This window comes from Papaver somniferum, chromosome 5 (assembly GCF_003573695.1).
Source record: "Papaver somniferum cultivar HN1 chromosome 5, ASM357369v1, whole genome shotgun sequence".
NCBI lineage: Eukaryota > Viridiplantae > Streptophyta > Magnoliopsida > Ranunculales > Papaveraceae > Papaver > Papaver somniferum.
Window position 1 is genome coordinate 10603849 of NC_039362.1, and position 22274 is coordinate 10626122.

The window sequence follows — 22274 nt, forward strand, 5'->3', positions numbered from 1 at the left end:
TTAGTGGTTGTTGTTTCACGTAAGCTCCTGATTGTCCTTCTCCTTCTTTCTAAAAATAACACTTAGGATTCAGCTCCACTCCATTGGTTTTATCTCTCTCTCTCTTATTAGTCGAACATTATAATGTGTTTGAAGTAGTCAGTCACAGATCGAGTGAGTGATGTGGTGTTTAGAATAATCCCTATTGTTCAGGCTAGGGAAGTGCTTACTGTTGACTCATTCTTTGAGGTACCACTTGTAAACGTGGTTAGTTGGTTTTCCTATTTTTTTAGCTTATAAGGCTACTAACCATCTTTGTTTTCATCTAATTAAGAAAACCATCCTTCCAATACATTGTTCTCTAAAATCTATAATTTCGCGGCCACATTTTTTAGGTCGCTATTTATTATATATAGCGACGAAAATTATCATTTCGCGACCACATTTTTTAGGTCGCTATTTATTATATATAGCGACGAAAATTTGCATGTCGCCAGGAATTTCGTCGCTAATGCCATGTTTTGTTGTAGTGGTTATTGCAACTTCGATCGATTGTGGATTTGGTGTAAAAGAAAGTTGTGTTACGGGCGCCCGACTGTAGCCAATGGATTCTTGATTTTTGTTCCCAATAAGTTGCATGGCAGTCAACTAATGTTGTATGTTATGCTCTGAGATATTTTTCTTGCAACAACTAATATTCGAAATCATCGCCAGTACGTGCAACACACTGGTGTTGTGCCATTTTGATCTAAGCTGTTGATTTCTTGATCATAGTGGGAAGGTGGATGAGAGTTTCATTGTTCTAATAAGTGAGGATTTCGCTGGTTGAGATGAAATTGAGATGTAGATTTATTATGCGCTATATGTAATGAAGCATATGGTCCATGCCGAATCTATGAATTATTGCATTTGTGGTGAGAAAACCACAAGTACTCTAATTTATTATACTTGTTCTCATGTCAGGAAATTGCCTTAGTTTGGAGAAGGATTGGGGGCGTGGTTCGAGGCTATTCATGGTAGGTGAGTATTTCCTTCATGCGGGTTGGAAGTTCGCCAACGATGCCATAGCTTTGTCTAGTTGCTCCAAGATGTTACCCAATCAATGTTGGATGTTCGTCCTTGTGAATGGGTTGCCTGGAAATCCCAGGTTCGTAAGTCCTTTTTGATCAAAATTAAGAAAAGGTTGAGTCTGTGCATATGTTACTTCTTTTTCCCCGTTTGATCCATATCTTCATTGAAGTTTCTAATCAGGAACCGTTGTGCACTGATGTTTGAAAAAATTGATTGAAAGTTGTTACAAGGATCTCTTCTCGTATTGGGGTGTGGAGGGCCATAGAAATTCGTGCATTACCATGGTTTCCTAGGTGCTACAGGAGTAATAAGGAAGTGTACATAACTCTGGATTGTAGGATGATTTGTACAGTGTGGTTACCCTTCCACATTAAGCAAAGTCCTTCTCTCTTACCGCCTTTAGGGACATTGAGATAGTTTCAGAATTGAAATGATTGTGCAATGAAAATCATGATTTTTGGTAGCTAAGATTTCAGATAAAACTACCAAGGTTGGTTTGTGCAATGATATCAAGTCGCGAAGATATTGTATTGTGGATTATCGGTTGAGATCTTCACGGTTCCATGCAAAAATACTCATTTTGGCGAAGGAAAAAAAAACTATTTGAGTGAAAGTCCTAAAATTACAGTTGAAACTGGATACAATAATGCATAATTTCAATGAAAGCACTTAGTGTCTAAGTGAAGGAAGTAGCCAAGTAGAAATATTCAAGAAGGACTGATGGGCTCGGAAGAGAAATATGGTGGGGGTACTATATTGGGCTTAGTTTTGAGAGAAATTTGAGCTTCAAAGAACGATTTAGAGTTGAATGGAGATAGGGGCTTGTCCACGGTTTTGAGGTAATGAGTTTCACGATGAATTGAGAAGATGGAGTCTTGGATGCTGATATTGTAATTTTTTGAATTGCAAGTCAGGGAGAGTCGCACTGAAACGGGCAACTCAGCAACCAAGATACACAATTTAATAAGAGAAGGAAGCAGTTAATGCAACTAGAACAGTAGAGAGCATGGGACAAATCTGTATTCTATGGAAATATATGAGAATGACTTAGGATTTTATCTGGAATGAACACATAACCAAAACGACCATAACAGCAGCACTAAGATTATAATATCTATAAGTAAACTCATATAATGCAGATACAATAGAATATAAGAAACTTAATTATAGCCTAATAAACTTACTAGAATTCTGAGATATCTAAGTAGAGGGATTTACTAATTACTCCCTTCATCCCTAATTAGATGACCTATTTGGTTTTAAGTTTTGTCCCATAAATAGATGACCTATTTTTGTTATTGTAAGAAATATGTATAATTTGATAGTTATGTTTGTATTCGTTACGTAGGTGTTTTAAAATGCTTTTCAACGATATAAAGTTTACGAAAAACCGTGATATAATTTAAGAGATAAATCATTTCTAAGTTTTACTAACATCCTTGTCTTAAAAATTGTGCAAACTACAACTAGATCATCTAATTAGGGACGGAGAAAGTATAAAAATTTAACAACTGTTATTTAACTTATAGCTATGATGTGCTTATCCAGTCAATAACAAAAGATACAGAATATATACCACTTGGTATATAGAGGAGCTGAAATAAAAAAATGTGGTAAGCCCACCAGCTCAAACACTAGTCACTAGTACATATAACATGCTAATGCTGCTGCACTAATGCAGACTAAAAAGACAAGGCAAAAACTAGAAACCAAGTAGTACAGAAGCTGAAACCGAAAAGGTGGCATATCCACCAGCCCATGATATTGTCGCTGAGGCGATATGGTCACCTGTTAGAGAGCCTTCAAGTGAGCGGCCACTTTGTTTTTGTTTCCATTTCTAACCTTGGGTTGAAATTGGTCGGTGCTGGTTACTGGTTAGAGTACTATAGGAAAATCACAAGGCCATATTAGTCGGTCCAAGGCCCAAGGTTTTGAAATAATCAGTGCACCCGCCATAATTCCACAAAAAGCCTACAAATCGGTGGCAAATTTATCAAGGGTGGACAGAAGGGTTATTTCGAACAAAATTTTACCTGGCTGTGACTCGGTTCCACGGTCTTCCTGTTATTTTAATCTCGTCAAATTCAAATTTGTCTCGACGAAAAAGTTGTGCAGCCCTGATTCGATATATAATGAGCTGTCTATATGTTGTTTATATGCGTTGGTCCATGATTCATGGCGGTGTTTGTCCAGCCTCTAAGTCATGTCTGTGTCATTTCCATTGGTGTCTGCAAATCGCCCAAGTCATCTTTACCGGGTTTTCTAAACGTACCATCCAAGGGATAAGAGACGCAAACAAGAGAATGTGAGCTGGGAGATTGTGTTAGAAATTTTGATACAAGGTGGGTGATTGAGACGTAGAGTCCGGGAGAGAACAGTCAACTCACAATACTAATATGCTTTCAGTGTATCTCTTTGTTTTTTTTCCTCGACAAAAATATAACAATTATAGGTACCAAATTATATTGCAAAAAAAGCTCAAAGAAGGCAGGTTACAAACAGCCCTAAAACAGAGAAAAGTGAGAAAAGTTGAACCTTAGATTGTAGATCTCACCACTCAAAACCTAGAACTAGCTAGCATCCCAAAGGACTTCCAAACAAGAGATAAAAACCCAATTAAAACTATCCCTAATTGGATTTGGATACTACAGTACCAAGATAAATCCCTTTTAAAACAACCTTGTTTTCACATGAAAAATATGCATGAGACTCGACCTAGATTATTACTTTTTGCATGTAGAAGATAGTTTGTATGCTATATTATGTGGGTATGCATGTATGTTTTTTTCTTCTACGTATGTGTATATAATACTACTTAAAATTTGTAATCTGAATGCATCATTAACGATTTTTCTTGTCCTTTTTGTTCTTCTGTTCATCATACTGATTAAATCTTATGTTCTGATTAATTACTCTCGTTTGTTGCTCCTCCGATGGCTCGGAGTTGTTACCAGAAATGTTCCATTTATCTTTCTTCTCCTTTTTTCCTCCGTTACTTTCTTCTGTCTTCTTATCCAATCCCTCTACGCTGCCATACTGCTGGTCATCCGTGGATGAAAAGGTATTCTTCTTTTGTTTCTTTCCATCATTATTATCTTGATACGACATTATCGAAACTGTTAAAAGGTAATATGTGATACAAAAGATAGTGTTCTATTGATGATCAGTTCTATGCTTACTTACCTTCAAAGAGGGCCGCGGCTGGAGATTGGCGATTCTGGAATTAAATACTGGAATTGTTTATCCTGCATGTTAAATTGTGATGTTAGATGTAATTCATCTGGTAAACTTAATTTCATAGAATAAACTTGTCCAGTTATTTCTTTTGAAAAGTACAAACATAATGACTACTGCTGATCGCTAGTACTTGATAAACAAAAAGTTAACGATAGAATGATAATATCCCTAGGCAACTTAGATATATAAACTCATAAACCCAAAGAAAAAATGTGTGATCTTCATCTTAGCAACAACGAATAACAAAGTTAGCTTATGCATAATGTTGTGGTGGAGTGAATTTTTGATGGGGGCAATTTACGATGGGGGACAAATATCAAGCTTCCATTTGTCCTTCTTTGTCAAACGGTTTATAACGATGGTTATTACACGGAAGGGTATGTTCGGATGTTCAAAATAGAAATACTAAATTCGTTTAATTTTGATTCTAATAAAACTTGCAAAACTTTCTCTTCGTATCTTAATGAAACGGTTTGGATTCGTCTCTAATAAGGTGTGTTTTCTTCTTCTAATCCAAGCAGTGGATTCGTTTCTATAACAACCTGTTTAAAAAAAATGAAGGATAAAGAAAGAAATCCAGTAACTCACTGGTTTCTCCCTATCAATCAAGCTCGGGTAAATGATTTAACGTGGTTGCATGATGGAAATGGAGAGTTTATTCAAATCCACTTAAAACCTTAATTTTGAAACCTCACCTTTTTATTATTTATTTGTTATCATCATCAATGATCACTACTTTCAGGAAACATATTTTTTTTTATTTTTATATCACTCGTTTCAGATGTTGGGAACTTTTGTGATTTCATTGAGTTCTATATTTGTTGATTAAAAATCACAAGTTTTTGTATCAATCTGTTCCTTTCGGTTGTTTATTTCTTCATAAACAGAAAGGACTATTCATCTTCTTCCAATTAAAATCAACGGGTTGATGAGATTTGGTTGCAGATCGAAAGTGGGGAATTGCTGAAGCGAAGATATAAAGATATTTGGAGGTGAAGATCAGGAGGCACAAATGAAGGCTAAATTTTTAACGTGATTTTGAAAACCAAAATTACCCTTCTGTTCCTTAAAAACAGTCGAAAAGGAAAGACAAATGGCAGCTATTTGTCCCTCATGCCCACATCAAAAATTTAGAGCCTGTTTGGTATAGTTTTCAAAAACAGTTTTCTGTTTTTAAAAACAGAGAAAACAAAAAACAGGAGAAAACGCGTTTGGTAGGGACATTTTCAGAAAATGTTTTCTATCTGTTTTCTGTTTTTAAAAACAAAAAAATGAAAACAACAAATTATTGTTTTCTGTGTTTTCTCTTTTTTTCTTTTCTTTTTTCTTTTCTTCTTTTCAGAACAAAGTAAGAGATGGGGGAATGACTGCAAGTGAGTCATGGCTAATGTCACTATCTCTTAGACGAATCTTTACATTTGATCCGATTTAGTTGGTTTTCCTTGTTTTCAAAAACAGTTTACCAAATAATTTTTAGAAAATGAAAACAAGGAAAAAAGGGTATGTTTTTAAAACAGTGAAAAACTATTTTTGAAAACTGTTTTTCAAAACCGTACCAAACAGGTATCCGTTCCTTTACAACGAAAACGATCTGTGATTTATTTATAGCTACGGTGGTGCTCTTGTATACATATGGCGGTGGTCGCAGTGTAACAACCAACAAAGGTTGTCATGGGTATATACGGTGGTGGTGGAAAATCGTTGTGGTGGTGGAAAATTGTTGTTGTGGTGGAATTGGTGTTACAACAAAAACAAAGATTAGTGCTAGTTTGATTATGGTTTTGGGTTTGTACATATGCATGGTAGTGGTGGTGATAGAGGTTTGTGTTTGTACATATGCATGGTAGTGGTGATGATGGTAATATACAGTGACAAATAAACATTGCTCATGTACCAACAAGATTGCTTGTGCATGTTGGTAGGGTGGCCACGGTGAAGCAACTGACAAAGATTAATTAATAATAGTTCAACGGCTAGTTAGAAATTGGGGACACAGGTTGAAGTTCGGGTTGAACTTGGGCATTGTGAAAACATACATAGGTTTGCTGACAAGTTTATGAGCGGAACTTAATTCTGTAACTACAAAATTTAGGTTCGGCGTAACAAAAAATAGGACATCCGAATTCAGTATTGTTTTTCAGAAAATGAAGTTCGGCTAACATTTTCGTGCTTAATTATCTGCCGAACTGTTTATCAACACTTTCACAAGAAAGAAAAAAAAATCAAAAAAAATGAAAAGAAAATTAATGTTTTTTCTAAAGATAAAAGAAAAACTTTTAAAAAAAAAACTCAAAAAACTAAAATAATTAAAAATTAGTAACTTAACCACCCATTAGAACCCCTTATCACCCCATACTGGTTAGGGTAATAACTATATATGCCTCAAATTATGGATAAATAATCTTTGTGAAATGTTTTTGAAAGAAAAAAAGGAGAAAGAAGAGGAGGTCTTTTGAAGAAAAATAAAGAAGAGGAGGTCAATCGGGCCTCAGAAAAAGCTTTTAAATAGGCCCAACAACAACTACATTTGGCCGAAGAAAATTGCTGAGAAAACACGCCGCGAATTGCGAACTATGGAGAACCATCAAGTGGTCTGATGGTTCTCATGTTCCCTCCCACTGAGGAGGTCGGGGTTCGAATCCTTGTAATTGCTAAAATTCTCCTATCAAAAAGAAATTGCTAAAATTCCTAAATAAATGGGATTTAGGAGCAGTCTAGGGACCACTGTACCAAACTATCAAAAAGAAATCCTAAATGAACCATACATGAGTAGTCTAGGGACCACTATACCAAATTATCAAATTTTTTTTTTACCAACTAGGGTTCAACGTTATTTGTGTATACAGATATGGTGGTGGTGGTGGTATACAAAGTGTAGCAAACAAAACAAGTTTTCGGCAATGATGCCGGTGGTGGTGGTGGTGCTAATGTACGTAGAAACCAACAAAATACGAAAGAGGTGGTTTGTGGTTGTAACTTTTAAGTGGTGATGATGGTGGATTTTTCTGTGTTGTGGTGGTGGTAGTAACGGTGCACCGAAACGAGCAAAGCTCAACTCAAATGAAAAGAGAAGAAGTATAAACCTTTGAGTTCTTCTTGTTCGGTTGTGATGTAAAATGTGCAATCTAGTTAGCTTTTATAGGACAACAAACCTGCGCGCAGTAATAGCCACCATTTTCTTAGTTATCATCGTCAACTTTACTATTTACTGTGAAAACAAAAGAAAATGAAACGACAAGTTCATTTTGGACCACAAATATGAGTCTATATTTCCCAATGGTAACGATCGTCGTTTGTACCATGCAGAAATTTATTTACTATAAAAACTAAAAAACGGTTCAGTAGTGCAATCAAAACAGTCTCAACCACAGAAAAAGAATAACCATAAGACCTAGACTCTTGTCACCAAAAAACCCTCATGTTCCTTCCATTGAATCCATTCCATGCATTCCTCCCATAAGAACTAGGTTTCAAACTTTCAAAGCTCATAATTTTATTAATAATTATGAATCAACAGCTGTTTTTGGAGGCTTCAGAATACAATCCAACAATATCTTGCATCATCCAAGTATTGATTTGGATGTGCGATCTAGTTTGAATGACAATACATTGAATTGCTATTAGACGCTTGGAAAGTCAAATATGCGATAGCTGCCATTAGTTTACTCAATGTTAGAGCCGGCCCTAAAAATTGTAATGCACGACCAAACATACAGCCGAAATGTACGTTAACGGTCTAGAGAGGATGTATCAAACAAATAAGAAATAAAGATACTGAGAAGGAATTGGATGGGTTGTGTTTAGTAAAAGAAAGAAAAATATATCCTGGCTATCTTAGTTCTAGGAAAAATGGAAAATGCTAACTGCATGTCCCCCTCCCAACACTCGCAATGTCTAAACCTGTGGAGGGTTCATGGTCCCAACTTGCCCAACAAGGAAAAGATTTTTGGGCCAACTTTTGACATAACCAGGATGAAACTGTTCTTATTTTATTCTTATTTTCTAAACCAGAAGAAAGATTTATTAATGAAATGTCGGGTACAAATTATTTATTAATGAAAGTTAAATCCAATCAATTAAGATATATAGATGGGTGGCTAATGATAGTTGCTGCTCAGTATATCCAAAGTGGGTGTTTCATTCTTCTGAATTTCATAGGTCGGTACTGAGTCTACTGACTTTGGAAAATAAAATGTGACGTTGAATCATGGCGTAAGCAAAAGGAATATCTGGTAGTACAGATAGACAGCAAACAAGGCTCATTGTGGAGGCACCACGTCATTCTTAAAGTCGACATTATTTGTTTATGTGAGAAAATTCAATAGGACTACATGTGACAGAACAGAACAGCTAAGTGTGACCTTTTTTTCATTGTGGGGCCGATTATAACCCAAAAGAGATCTACCAGACTGCCACTGGTTTCTTAAGGCCGGTTCGGGTGGCTAACCCATTCATATGCCATGCCAGGTGGCCAGGTAAACCGGACGCGCCGCTGTATGAACGTTGTTAAGCGACCGATTCTCCGACGACTTGCCGAAACTTTATAGTTACCGGTTGAAACTCGACTATTTCCAACGTAATCTCGACCGGTTGGTGGATACTTACATAATGATGTAACGGCTATTTCCCCACGTCTCCCTATAAATTCACCCCATGGAATTCGATTTAACCATACCTCATTTTTTCATTAGTACTATCATTCATACTATTTTGTACCTTAATCTTCGGTTTAATTTTAGTTTCAAATCTTGGATTTCCTCAGACGAAGAGGTGCCTATTCATATGAATCAATTTGAGGAACAACAACGAATGTTCATTCAAGCGTTGCGACTAATCGATGATGAGTTAGATGAAAGTAGAGAACTAAGAAACACTTTGTTGCAACTATATTCATCGGGGCATATACCTAAAGATCCAGAGGCAAAAGTATTATTCACAAGAAGATATACGCACCAGGATCAGGATGATTTCCACGAGAAGCTGATGCATGATTTTTTTTTCCTCCCGACTGTGTGTTCTCTGGTGAGGATTTCCAACACCGATTCCGCATGCTTCGACATTTGTTGTTAAATATTATTGGTGAGCTTTTTCAGGTAGAACCTCAATTTAATTATCAGTATGATGCACTGAATATTAGAGGTCATCGCCCTGAACAAAAGGTTACTTGGCCTTAAGGATTCTAGGATATGGAAAACCTCCAGATTCTAACGACGGGTACCTTCATATGGGAAAAACAACCACATACAAGTATCTTGCGTTATTTTGCGAAGATGTTAATCATTTTGGTCCAACCTATTTACAAAAAAAAAATGACGTAGATGTTAGAGACATGTTAAAGAAAAATCAGGAAAGGGGATTCCAGGAATGCTGGGTAGTCTTGGATGCATGCATTGGATATGAACCGGATTCCCTACCTATTGGGAAGATCGGTATAAGGGTCACTACGCAAAACCAACGGTTATCCTTGAGGATGCTTCTTCTTATGATTGTTAGATATGATGCGTTTTTTCTATCATACGGGATTTCTGAATGCTATAAATGTTTTCCCCAAGTCGCTTTTGTTTGAAGATTTTAAGTATGAAATTAGTCCTCGGGTAAATTTCACTATCAACGGGATTCATTACACTCATGGTTATTATCTTGCAGATGGAATTAACCCAAAATGGTTAACTTTAATTCAATGTTACCGTCAGACACCTGATGTGAAATGGGTCGTTCATACTCATATTTTAATAATAAACAAATGGAATTGAGGAAGGATGTGGAACGGGCTTTTGGAATTCTGAAGCGGAACTTCGCCATCATTTGTAGGTATTATCGTGGTCTAAGTGCTTGTGAAATGTATAAGACTATGATGACTTGTATCATTATGCATAACATGGTAATTCTGGAAACCCGTCGAAATAAGGATTGGACTAATTATGCGGAAGTTGACTTAAGGCCTAAGATTGCACCAGAAAGAGGATTATCTACAATGAAAAATGCGCAGATGAGTAGTCACATTGAAAACAGAGCACTCTATAACAAGTTAATGGAAGATCTCAGAGCGAATATGTGGGCTGAGTTTGGAAGAAATGGAGCGTGAACGCATTAATGTTAGATCATTTTATTTTAAAAATTGTTTGTTGTAAGTATAGTTGTTTAAGTTTAATTATTTTGTCGTGTTATAGTTTAGAAGTTATTCGAATCGTTTTAAATTTTCAAGTTTATGGTGGTTATCTATTAAAATGTTTAAGTTATAGTTTTATGCTTTTCACTAGAAATAGAGGTCTAGTATGCACCGAGCGATCTAGAATGCATAGCTAGCGGCCTAGACTCACTCGCCAATAATCATTATATATACCTACAATTTCATTTGTTTCAAAATCACATCTCCACTCAAGAAGTTCTCTACTTTCTGGGTAATTTATGGATGATCGTAGCTTTACTAAAGATGAAGATTTATCTTTTTGTAGAAGTTATGTAATATACTACCAAAAGAGAGGTGAAGAACGACGGATGAATGGTTTACCCAGCATGGGTTATTGGGGGTAAATTCATGAAACCTTCTGCACAGAGACATGTAATCCTCATAACCGGGATCAGACTTCTTTATTTTATCGATTCATGACTATCAAAAATGATCTTGTGGATTTTATAGCTATGAGACGGATTTTCAATCGACATCGTCTGAGAGGTGATACCACTACTGAATTGGGAATACGAAATCGAGACGAATGGCGAAGATGGAAAGGAATTTTTTTTTAATAAAAAGAGCATTTCCAAATTCTTAGTGGATTTCTGACGAAGGCTAAAATCATAAAATCATAAATTTGCATATTTCTAATCCAACAATCAGACGAGTATATAAAGTTCATATTTCAGAATTTAAGCATGAAAGCTCATGCCACGATAATCTCTGACTGAATGTAGTGCCTATCAGAGCATGCATAAATATACAATCATTAAAGCCTCTCAGTTGAGCTTTCACATATTTCATCAATACTGAGCAATTTCAATATGTATTCTTGTATAGAATTGAGAATAATTGGACGACTCCTAGATGGATTAACCACTAGTATAGAGCAGTAACGTCTTTAGGATGTCGCAATGTTCACTGACTATACAGGATAAATATTCATAATGAGTATAACGCTTCCACTAGCTACCTCGAAAAAATATAATGCTCCTAGATATGTTACCTGCTAGTATAGAGCCTTCGATTAATTAATTCTAGTCGCAAAATTCATCAATTGAATTCCTAGAAACTATTCTACTTTCATCGTAATATTTCATCACTTCAATTCATGGCTTTTCCCAGCAGAATTCCATGGGTTAGTAATAAGTATTCAACGAGCGGGCATCTGGGTCACCACCGAGTAAGCCCCGAGAAAATAGTGCGAGTATACTTAACAATAATACACGAACGAGCACCCAAATGCATAAACGAGCAATCAAAATATGGATGAACGAGGAAGTATGGAAACCTATGCAAAATAGGAAAATGAAGCAAAATAAAAAAATAAAATAGTAAGGAGGCATGCCGCGGCGCGGCCGGTCGCACACCTCCCCATATTTTATTTTATTTTTATTATTTTCCTCATCTTTTGAAATTCCCTCATTTGAGCAAACTTCCTCGTTTGAACAAAATTCGTAGTTTCCCATATATTCCTCCACACAAAGTAGAAAAATAAAAATAAAAATATGGAGGAGCGTCTCAGGACCGGGCCCACCGCCCGGACGGTCATGCCCTAGCCGTGGCCGGTCCCACGCCTCTCTAATTTTTTTTATTATTATTTCTTATCTCATCTCATGAAACTCCTTTGTTTGAGAAAATTCTTAGTTTCCATATTTCTCCAATATTGCTCAAATCTCTAAAAAGTCAAATGGTCTCATGACCGTCCGGCCTTCTCACAGTAAATATTAAAATATCATTATTTTAATATTATTAAAGTAATGGTCGCACAAGCAAAGTCTTGCTTTCTCGTTCAAGCAAAATTGAGAGTTTCAGTCAAGATCAAACTCTTCTGAATATCCAAAATATTGCTCGAACGCACATCAGAAAATATCAAAATTCTCACGATTAATCGACGAGCAATATGGTGACACAGGCATGCTCCCTTGGTCGTCAAATGTCGTCCTTTTGGCTTGCAAAAGCCGGTTTCACCCATTTTGATAATTTTGACCTGATTAATCTTCTACAGTTCATATTGGTTTCAAACTCTTTCCAAACAACTTAGAATTTGATCAATCAACCATCAGCTGGTCCCACGACCACCAAGACCCGGTTTCATGCCCCTTGGTCGGTCCCTCTTCTCTCCATAATTATATTTTACCACCTAATACTTAGGTGATCACTATTTTAATAATGATTAAATGAGCATTTAATCATCCTTTCACCAACTGGTCTACAAAGGATTTTGGTGCGTGCTCATTCGAGCACCCAGGCGCTACATGGTCGTCCCATCATCTCACATAGCCAATTCCTCTCTTACTCATTGGTTGATTTTTAGTAAATCATCATTTGATCAACCATCGATCAAAAATTAGGGTTTCGAACCAAATGCTCTGCAAAGCATAATTCTGAACAGGTTCAAACACCAATGATTTTCTGTTGATCCAGCAATCAACATTTTAATATTCGGTCCATCTACTAATATTTTTAATTAATATTTGTTTTGGTCCCGCTACCAATATTTGCTCGGTGAGAAATATTTATCATGTTGATTCAACTTTCAATATTTAATTTCTCGACCGAGCAATATTCCTCGTGTTGATTCAGTAACAATATTCGGGTAACAATGTTCCTCATGTTGATTCAACCATCAACATTTGAGAATTCCACACTGATACAACTATCATATTTCATAGATTTTATCACCCAAAATTTGGTTTGTCTGTCGACCATTATAATCTCGCTTTGTCATCCGATAATTCATGACAGACCAAATGCTCAACATCATTTTCTATCAATAGGTCCAAGATCGAGAAATCTTATTAGACCTTTATTCATCTAAATCATCAGAGTATCAATGTATCAGCATTTCATGAGTTTTTAAGACTCAAGATCTATGCATCTGTCCCAGCAGACATGCTCAATACATGAATCATAGAGCATTCGTCAATCATGCTCAACTCATCAAGGCTAAGACTCATAATCTAGCCAAGTCAACAATTGACCAATTAAATATATGTCTGCCTTGCAGACTCCATATTCATGAGACATTAATCATGTCACATGGGAGATATTCACTAGGATTTTGGTATGGAGGCCTACGACACGTGTGCACATGCATGATGAGAAATGTGAGTAAGTCATGCAAGCAGTTGAGGGAGTTAGAAAAATAGTGGATGGACAATCAACCAATTCTCCTACGCACGTGGAACTGGTTTAACCGGGATCCTACTTTCCGACTCTTTCACTCCAGCAACTATCACACTTAATGGGATCTATGTGTCTACTATTCTTTATAAATAAGTTTCTGAATCCATGATTCAAGGACGAAGAATTCTCATCTGAACAGAAACTCTTAATAGAGCAGAATTCAATCAATCAGAACTCAATAGTTTACAAAAAATTACAGAAACCTACAACGCATCCACAATCATTGATCATCATTGATCTCACACACTTATCAACTTCCCTACTACAGATCGACCCTCATCCCTTTTTGTGACCGAATTGACTCTGCAACGGTCATTATCTTGTTCTAGGATGGATTTCTACAGATTGATCTCTCGAACTCAAAGCACTCCCGTGCAGTGCATCTATTTGAAAAAGGTTTAAGTAATTTGCTCGTTCTAATGATCACTCGTCTCTCCACTTTTCTTTAAAAACCAGTGAATTTTTTCACCCATCAACACATTGGTGACCACAGTGGGAGATTAATCTTTCGGTAGCAATCCCAATTTCACAAAAATGGTTGATCTTAGGTTAGGCTCAGTTACAAATCCTTACCCAAACAATACTAGCACTAGAAACAACATTGGTGGTACTCCAGTCACTATTTTCGTTTCCAACAGCGGCGCTACTAATACCACCTCTCAAACCAACAATATCGGTGGTGTCCATGCTGAAACCATCACCGATACAGACAAGAATCCTCTCTTCGTCCGATCTTCTAAATAAATCAGAGAAGATCCACCTATCATAGCTGATCTTATGAAGGTTCAAGAAGTTCTCGCTAAGAATCAGATAGATATGGCTGCAACACAGAAAGAGTTGTGCACTTACCTCAAGACTCTCACAGACAGGCTTCCGTCTAAACAAGCTCCACCCCAATGCTAGTCAGTGAAAGGAAAAGCTAAGGAAACATCCTCGACTGCTGATCATAAAATAAGCGAGTTTCATCACTCGTGAAGATTTGGAGCGCTTTCTAGAAGATAAAGGAAAAGACAAGACATCATCCGTCCATCGTCACCAACCTCTGTATCATTCTTCCATACATAAAGTTCCTCTTCCAAAAGGTTAATTACACTTCTCTAATGTTTACACTTTATGATGGAACATGCAATGCTCAAGAACATATTCTCGATTCATAGAATCGTTGTGCGATCTTGAGTACAACCATGTCGTCCGGTTGAAGGAGTTAGTCTATGACAGGAAGATCATACACCTGGTACAATAATATCGTGCCACGAAGCATTTCCAGTTGGGAAGAAATGATTAACGCTTTCTACAGAAAGTACTTCTTTGTTTCATAAAAAGTCACACACTCTGATCTGGGAGGGATGTTTCAAAGGAGTAATGAACATCCCAATGATTATGTGAAAAGTTCCAGAGTTCAGTCTTTTGGATGTCATGATCTGAATGTCACAGAGCAGCAACTTTCTTGTGAATAAATGGAATGATATCGGTCTACAGATCCTTACTGAAAAATATCTGATTCCGGACATTCTCAGAACTTTATGAAGCATCCAAACGATCAACAACTAACACTCCCGCTTTACTAGAAAGACCAAAGGCTACAAAAGTCGAAGAACCACGGAAAACTCAGGGTAGCAGATGCCTCATCAACAAGCAATACAACCTTCAATCTTTCATGAACTTTGTTGTTGAAGAGAGCAAAAGGAAATCTGAGGCACAAAACAAGCATGCTTCTCCAATATCTCAGGATCCTCAGAAAGCCCAAAGGAAGATAATCAAACCTGAAATGCACAAATGCTGACCTAGCGTCAGCAAAATAATAAGACATACCCATACTTTCCTCTTCTCATTGAAGAAATGATCGATTTTCTAGAGGTCTGGATCCAAGATGGTGCAATCAAATTTCTGTACATCTGGAAAGAACTAACTGAAGAAGAAATGGGGAATCCTCGTTATTGTCGCTTTCATGGATTCGTCACTCATACAACAAGCGACTGCAAAGTTTTGAAGCGTATCTTCAAGGAAAAGGTTGAATCTTGAGAAATTAACTTGGGGACTGAAGAGGTGCATATGGACCCTCTCCCAGTCAGGACTTTCACTCTCTCTGAACAACCTGTCAAAGAAGAAGTTCAATCATTGGTCGAACATATATGTGAATTGCTTTATATGTTGAAGGCACAAAAAAAATTCATGTTCGCAGCACTGAATCACATTGTGTCAGGAAGACGTATGTTCATTCCAGTCCCTGAGCCTTCAGCCGCAGACGAAGAGATGTACGATTGGGTACTTCCTCCCACAATAAATCTCAAGGGAAATGAATTCCAGCGAGCATTGATCGATGCTAGTACTGCTGTCGATGTCATTCCATTGAAAATCCTCAAATCTGTTGGTGTCACTCGACAAGAAGCTACTCATGTTCCCGTCTTAATCATGGATCATGAAGGAATACCTATAAATTTTTATGGTCACATTACTTTTAAGGTAAAAATATATTCAACCTGGTCAGAAGCCAAATTTTACATAATCAGAGAGGATCCAGGATATGACATGATCCTTAGACGAGCGTGGATCCATGACGGAAAAGAGACTACTGACAAAGCGCCTTTAGTTGCACATTCTCGAAAGCATTTCGAACTTTGGTGGGGTTGAAGAAAGAACTTGGAGAAGATGCATTATAATTCCTCAAGAGGTTCCGCACTTTGGAAAGTATCATTCTACCTATGTTTATGTCATTTATTCTCCCACATGCTCTACTAGCATAGGGACTTAATTCTGCTATAATAACTCTACTATTGCAAGACGCTATGAATAAATAGTTTCGCCACAATAATATTTTACCAAGTGGTTTAATATGAATTGAGCATTTCACTGAGACATTTCATTGCTGAAATTATGTCCAAACACATCAAAGAGTATCTTGGGTATTCTCCCATAACTTTACATGAGTGTCCACATGTGCCACAAAATATATAACTTCGATGACTGCACAAGCATGGAACCCCATTTTAAAAGGAATGTCGAACCAGCAGAAGATATTCAGGGAAAGAGCGATCAATCCAAAAAAGTTTCATGAAGGAGATCTAATTCTCAAAGCAACTAAGCGTAATCTTCATTCTGCAAGTAACTCCAATTGGGAAAGACCTTTCATGATTTTCAAGTCTGTTGTTGGTGGATACTACAAGTTAGTCGATATGAATGCAAGGCAAGTGTGACATTGATACAAGGAAATTGGCTCAAAGCATTTGACGTCTGAAGCATTCGATATTTGAGGTGTTAGACGTTCGAGATATGAACGCCCAAAACATCTGAAGTTTACATTTAGGATTTTTTTCACCTGTATTTTCAATTCCTCCAAACGTATGCAATACTTTCATTCAGTATTTGAATTCATAAACTAATCAAAGTTTATTTACTTAAAGAAAATCCCTATCAAATCCAAAGAAAATTCATACAGTCATTCACTTATCCAAAACCAACCAGAAATCAAAACCAAAGTAAAGCCTCCCGTCTATCAGAAATTTAGAGTTCAAGAAATCATAAAAAAGAAACTAAAGAAAACGGCAAAGTAAGATTTCTGCTCCTCTGCAATTTTCAAGTCTTGCAAAGCTACCTTCTCCAACTCCGACTCTTCGGTTAATCTGGAAATCTTGGCCTCTTTCTGCATCACAACATCACTGGGAAATGTACATTTTTTGTACATGTATCTTTGATGGTGTTAATTCTCTGATGAAGTCATTTCACATTAAAACCAAGTCTCTAAGAATTATCCAAGTTGTGCTTCCAATCAAAAAGTACATCTTTAGTAACGGTAATTCTAGCCATGGTTCTTATATCATCTTTAACACGCAAGATAGATCCTATTTTCATTATCAAGAAGTAAACACGTTCGGGATCTTTGGTGATGCCAATATGACCATACGTTTTCCCATATTTTCCGATATAAGATAGCATATCCCATAGAGTCACTAAATAAACCAACTAGTTCATGATACGGGAGTGGCTCGCAGAATGGAGGATCAAAATATATCCCTGGATTAGGGTATTCGTGCACCACCGTGCGAGTCTCAATCATTGGACCGGTTTCTTCTATCTCCGGAGAACCAAAAAGTTGAGCTTCAGTGACTTTTCCGTCTTCAATAGAAACATCCTCATGACCATCAAGTGCGGATATGGTTGTGTCACCATTTTGGTTTGCAATGTTTCTCGTGTCATCATTATTAACTTCATTGTCTTGCACCTAATACGACAATTATATGAGTTAGAGTGTTTCAAGCGTGGAATTCAAATTCAAACACAAATTTGAATGCAAGTGAATTAACATCATCAAAGTTCTTCATTATACATTCAAGACACAAGCAAATAGTTAAAGGTCGCAAAAAGACGTTTTACAGCAAGCCCGTCTGAGGTGTTTCTCTGTGTAAAGCGAAGACCTGGGATAAATTGGAAAGGAATCTAAGGTTGATTCATATTTTATTCTCTTCTTATAGATGTCCTCTAAAACATATCCAAAATTCACAGTAATTGGATAAACGAGAGAAAAGATGTGGCCAAAACATCGAACTACATGACAGCTGAGATTTTCTGAAGACTTCATGGAAGTTTAATGTTTCATCGATTTCGACCCCTAAACGTGCTCAAAACCCAAAAAACTTTTTTGATAATCTAGGAAATTTTCAGAGCATATGAAAGTTGCGGTAGATCACAAAAATCTGATGTCGGATGAAGTAACTACAACGTTTTGCTAAAAGACTGAAGTTTGAATTTTCTGGCGACGTATTTCGGCAAAACTTTTCATTCACTCATCCACAATTCATAAATTTTATACTTTCATGAAAATTATGCATGATAGATACTTACTTGAATGGTCTCTAAACCGTTCGATGAGTCAGTATTTCCGACATTGCCATCAATTGCATTATTACCTTCATTTGGTTCTGAGTCTTGAGAATTCTCTTTCTCACCATCTACCGAAGATGAATGAGAATCATTAGTACCATACTTATCCATGAGAATCTCCTCCTTGATATATCAACATCAATCATTATCATTTCATTTATGAAGTTTCATAAATGGTTGTGCGAAGAGGTACTTACATTAACTTCTTTTTCAGTGGCACTTGATTCGTGAACTACTTTTCCCACAACAGTGAATCGAAGACCGTCAATACTTGATGGAGAAAAATCCTGAAACAAGGTAACAATTATTTTTTTAGAATCCTAATTATACGGATAAGAAAATGTCACTGAGGAAGAAGCATCAATGACTAACCAAAGAAGCAGGCGGAGAATTTACAACGTTTGGTAACATCTTATAAACATTGATTCTGGATTCACCACCCTAGGGACTTGCCTCAGTTTCCACAAAGTCTGCATCTATTCGAGGCCTCACTACACACCCGTCCTACAACAAAAATTAATGGAATAATTAAAGACGCAATTGTCATACTTCTACGAAAATGACAAAAGAAATACTTACTTATGTACACCCAGTAAGTATTTTCCGTTTATCATTGGGGATCGACTTCAATCTCGGATGAGCAGACATCATCTCAGTAGTAAGAGGTTCTTGCATCGGAGGGCAGACAACCATCACATAATTATGAAACTCCATAGTTGCTCGTTCCAGAAGTCTATATAACCGAGGGTTTCATATGTGGCTCGGTCAATACAAGGAATCAAGTAATCACACCCATCTACATGTGTGCAGTCTAAACGGGCTCTAAGTTGCTCAACTGACGGCTTACTAATTCGAACGTTCTAGACATATTGATCAAGACCCATCTGTCGTGCTGCTCTATCGATATTATATTCTTCCACAATAAAGTTTCCTCTCATTACGGATACTAATTGTCCAGGAGTACAACTCATCATAAAAGATCTTTCACCATCACTGAGGTTTGCACTAGATTTCAAAGTGATATTTTCTACAGCATTAAAAGTGATCAACTGAGAAACAAAAGGAAGGATGGATACCCATGGACGAAAATTAAATTCAACCTCGTTATTGTCTAACAAATACATGAGGCGTGCCTTAGACCGAGGTTGCTTTGTATACCAACACATGATTCTGGCATTGTCTCTCTCAAAGAAAGCATGACACATATCAACATTCTGTCCTCGCAAGACACTACGAGGGATAGGTGCATAATTCTTGAAGCTCTCCCACAATAATGCTTAGAGAAACATTGAATTAACATAAGATTCAATTTTCATAAAGCCGTTAGAGATGCTGGAGTCTAGAACTAAGGAGTCTAAATTGGAGAATAATGAGCCTAAGAACAGATTACCAACACTAAGTTTCTCACCTTTAGCCATTTTAATAGCAAAAGAAATCACAAATGGCTTCAACAAGTGTCCATTGTCTTCAAATACATCTCTAGACAACTACAAATACAAGAAAGAAACAATTGCCAATGTGCCATCATTAGGTATATTGGGATTTTTATCTATGGGCCACGAATACCTCAACCACTGAGCATAGCAGAACTTGCCGGAAGATTTATTAAGGTCATGCATCTTAGCTGTCAGAGTTTCAGACATCATAGTTTCTTCTGCTGATAGCTCTCCCGGAAGATTACCTGTAACAGGAAGATCCAACAAGACTGCTACGTCCTCCGAAGTGACGGTCTCCCCATCAACATATGAAAGTGTTAGTAGGAATGTTAGAGCATTGCTCGGTCTAACTCGCAAGCGTTGCTATCTCAAGCTTGTTGTCAAGTTTAGCTGCCAAAACTATAAGTCTTGATTTTTAGTCTACTTATAACTAAGTCACGGATTAGGATAGTAAGTGTAGTTGAGCATTAGACTTCACAGAGTTTATCGATTGAAGACGAATAAATACTAAGGGGAGCTTGTGGAACTTCATCAACAAAAGGTATGTGGAGACTTGAACTCATCTATCACTCAAAAGTATATTTACTCTATCACCTATTTGAGACAAAAGTCGTATAACTATATATATTTCAATTATACACATTTGATATTTCGAGCTGAATTTAACTCGCTTATATATTTCTCGAAATATGTGTTGATAAGCTTTCGTTTTAACCAGTTCATCTTATATTCTTGCAGAAATTCAAAAGATGATCATGTGAAAATCGCTTGATAACATCTTACATGATTTGTGTGAGACAGTCATTTGATGTAGACTCGGAATATTTTGTATTGATAATTCGATCACTTGAAAATTGCTTTGAAGCTAATAGTTTGTGTGAGATAGCCGTAGTCGTCTTCTAAGAGTGTTTTAATGATTGAAATGAGAGTTTAGAAAAATTAACCATGATTGGATATAACACAGTATGCGTACTTGTATGCTAAATGTTTCATGTTATTCCAAGTCAGGGAACCATAGTATGCATACCCGTATGCGTACTAGTTGGTTTAATGAAAGTCCGGGAACTTAGTATGCATACCCGTATGCGTACTGGCGTAAATATCATGTCCGGAAATTCAACTGAGTTTGGAGGTATGCGTACCCGTTTACATACTGGCGAACCCAAACTAAGTCCGGCCACTTAGGTATGCGTACCTGTTTGCATACTTGAGTAGGTTATGTTCTAAAATCGGTTTGTTCATGAACTAATACATTTATATATTAAGGAATGCAATCTTTTGCAAACCGTGGATATAATGTACATAAATTGATTGCAGTGAATCAAAATCGATTTTGCTTCAATTGTGTCTTGTATACTTCTATGAGAATATAAACAATTGAAAAACTCTAGAACTAGTTTCATTTGAGTCATTTGAACTAGTTATGGTTAAGATGAATAAGGTTGATATGAAAGTGTTCATATGGCTAACTTCGGTTAACTATTGTTGAGCCAACAAGGTGTACACGTTTACGGTTACTCATATCTAAATGAAGTCACTTTTCATTTGTGTGTAACAAACTAAGTTCAATCTGACAGTTGATTGCAAACCCTCATTTGAAGACTATATAAGGGAGAACTCTAGCAACTGGGAAACCTAATCCCCACACCTCATGTGTGATACTAGTTGCGACTAGAGTCGATACTCCTTTAACCTTAGGTTTTTTCCAAAACCCTTTAACGACTTGAAGACTTCATTGGGATTATGAAGCCAGACTCAACTATTTTCTCTATAGTTGCATGTTCTGATCTTGCTTTATTTTATCGTATTGAGTACTGTCTTCTCTAATATTTTCTCGAGATTTAATCTCCGATAGGAAAGATAAAAAGTAATCACAAACACCTTAGTCTCATCGTTTGTGAGTCTACAATATCTTGTTTCGCTACCATATGATTAAGATTATTATGAGGTGATTGATATTACTAGGCTGTTCTTCGGGAATATAAGACCGATATATCAATTGGCTCTTGTTCACCTTCATTTATTAAAAGACAGAACAAAACTCGGAGGTATTCCTGTGGGTGACAGATTTATCTATTCAATAGACTTTTCTGCGTGATACAAATTGGTTTATCAAGTCTTGGACTTTGGGTCGTAGCAACTCTTAGTTGTGGGTGAGATCATCTAAGGGAATCAAGTGCGCGGAGTCCTGCTGGGATTCAGAGGCGTAAGGAACACGATTGTACCTTGATCAGTGTGAGATTGGTTAGGGATCAACTACATTCCAGTCCGAAATTAACTTGGAGTAAGCTAGTGTTTGTAGCGGCTTA

The 22274-nt window shown here is 36.8% G+C and overlaps 1 long non-coding RNA gene across 1 annotated transcript; it reads right to left on the bottom strand.

The window, feature by feature from the left end:
- Positions 1–3488: 3488 nt before the first annotated feature.
- LOC113277259 lies at positions 3489–7417 on the bottom strand. Its single transcript, XR_003324819.1, has 2 exons — positions 7371–7417; positions 3489–4295 (listed from the first exon to the last, which is right to left on the bottom strand). It is a non-coding gene; the product is annotated as an uncharacterized LOC113277259 (long non-coding RNA).
- Positions 7418–22274: the final 14857 nt, after the last annotated feature.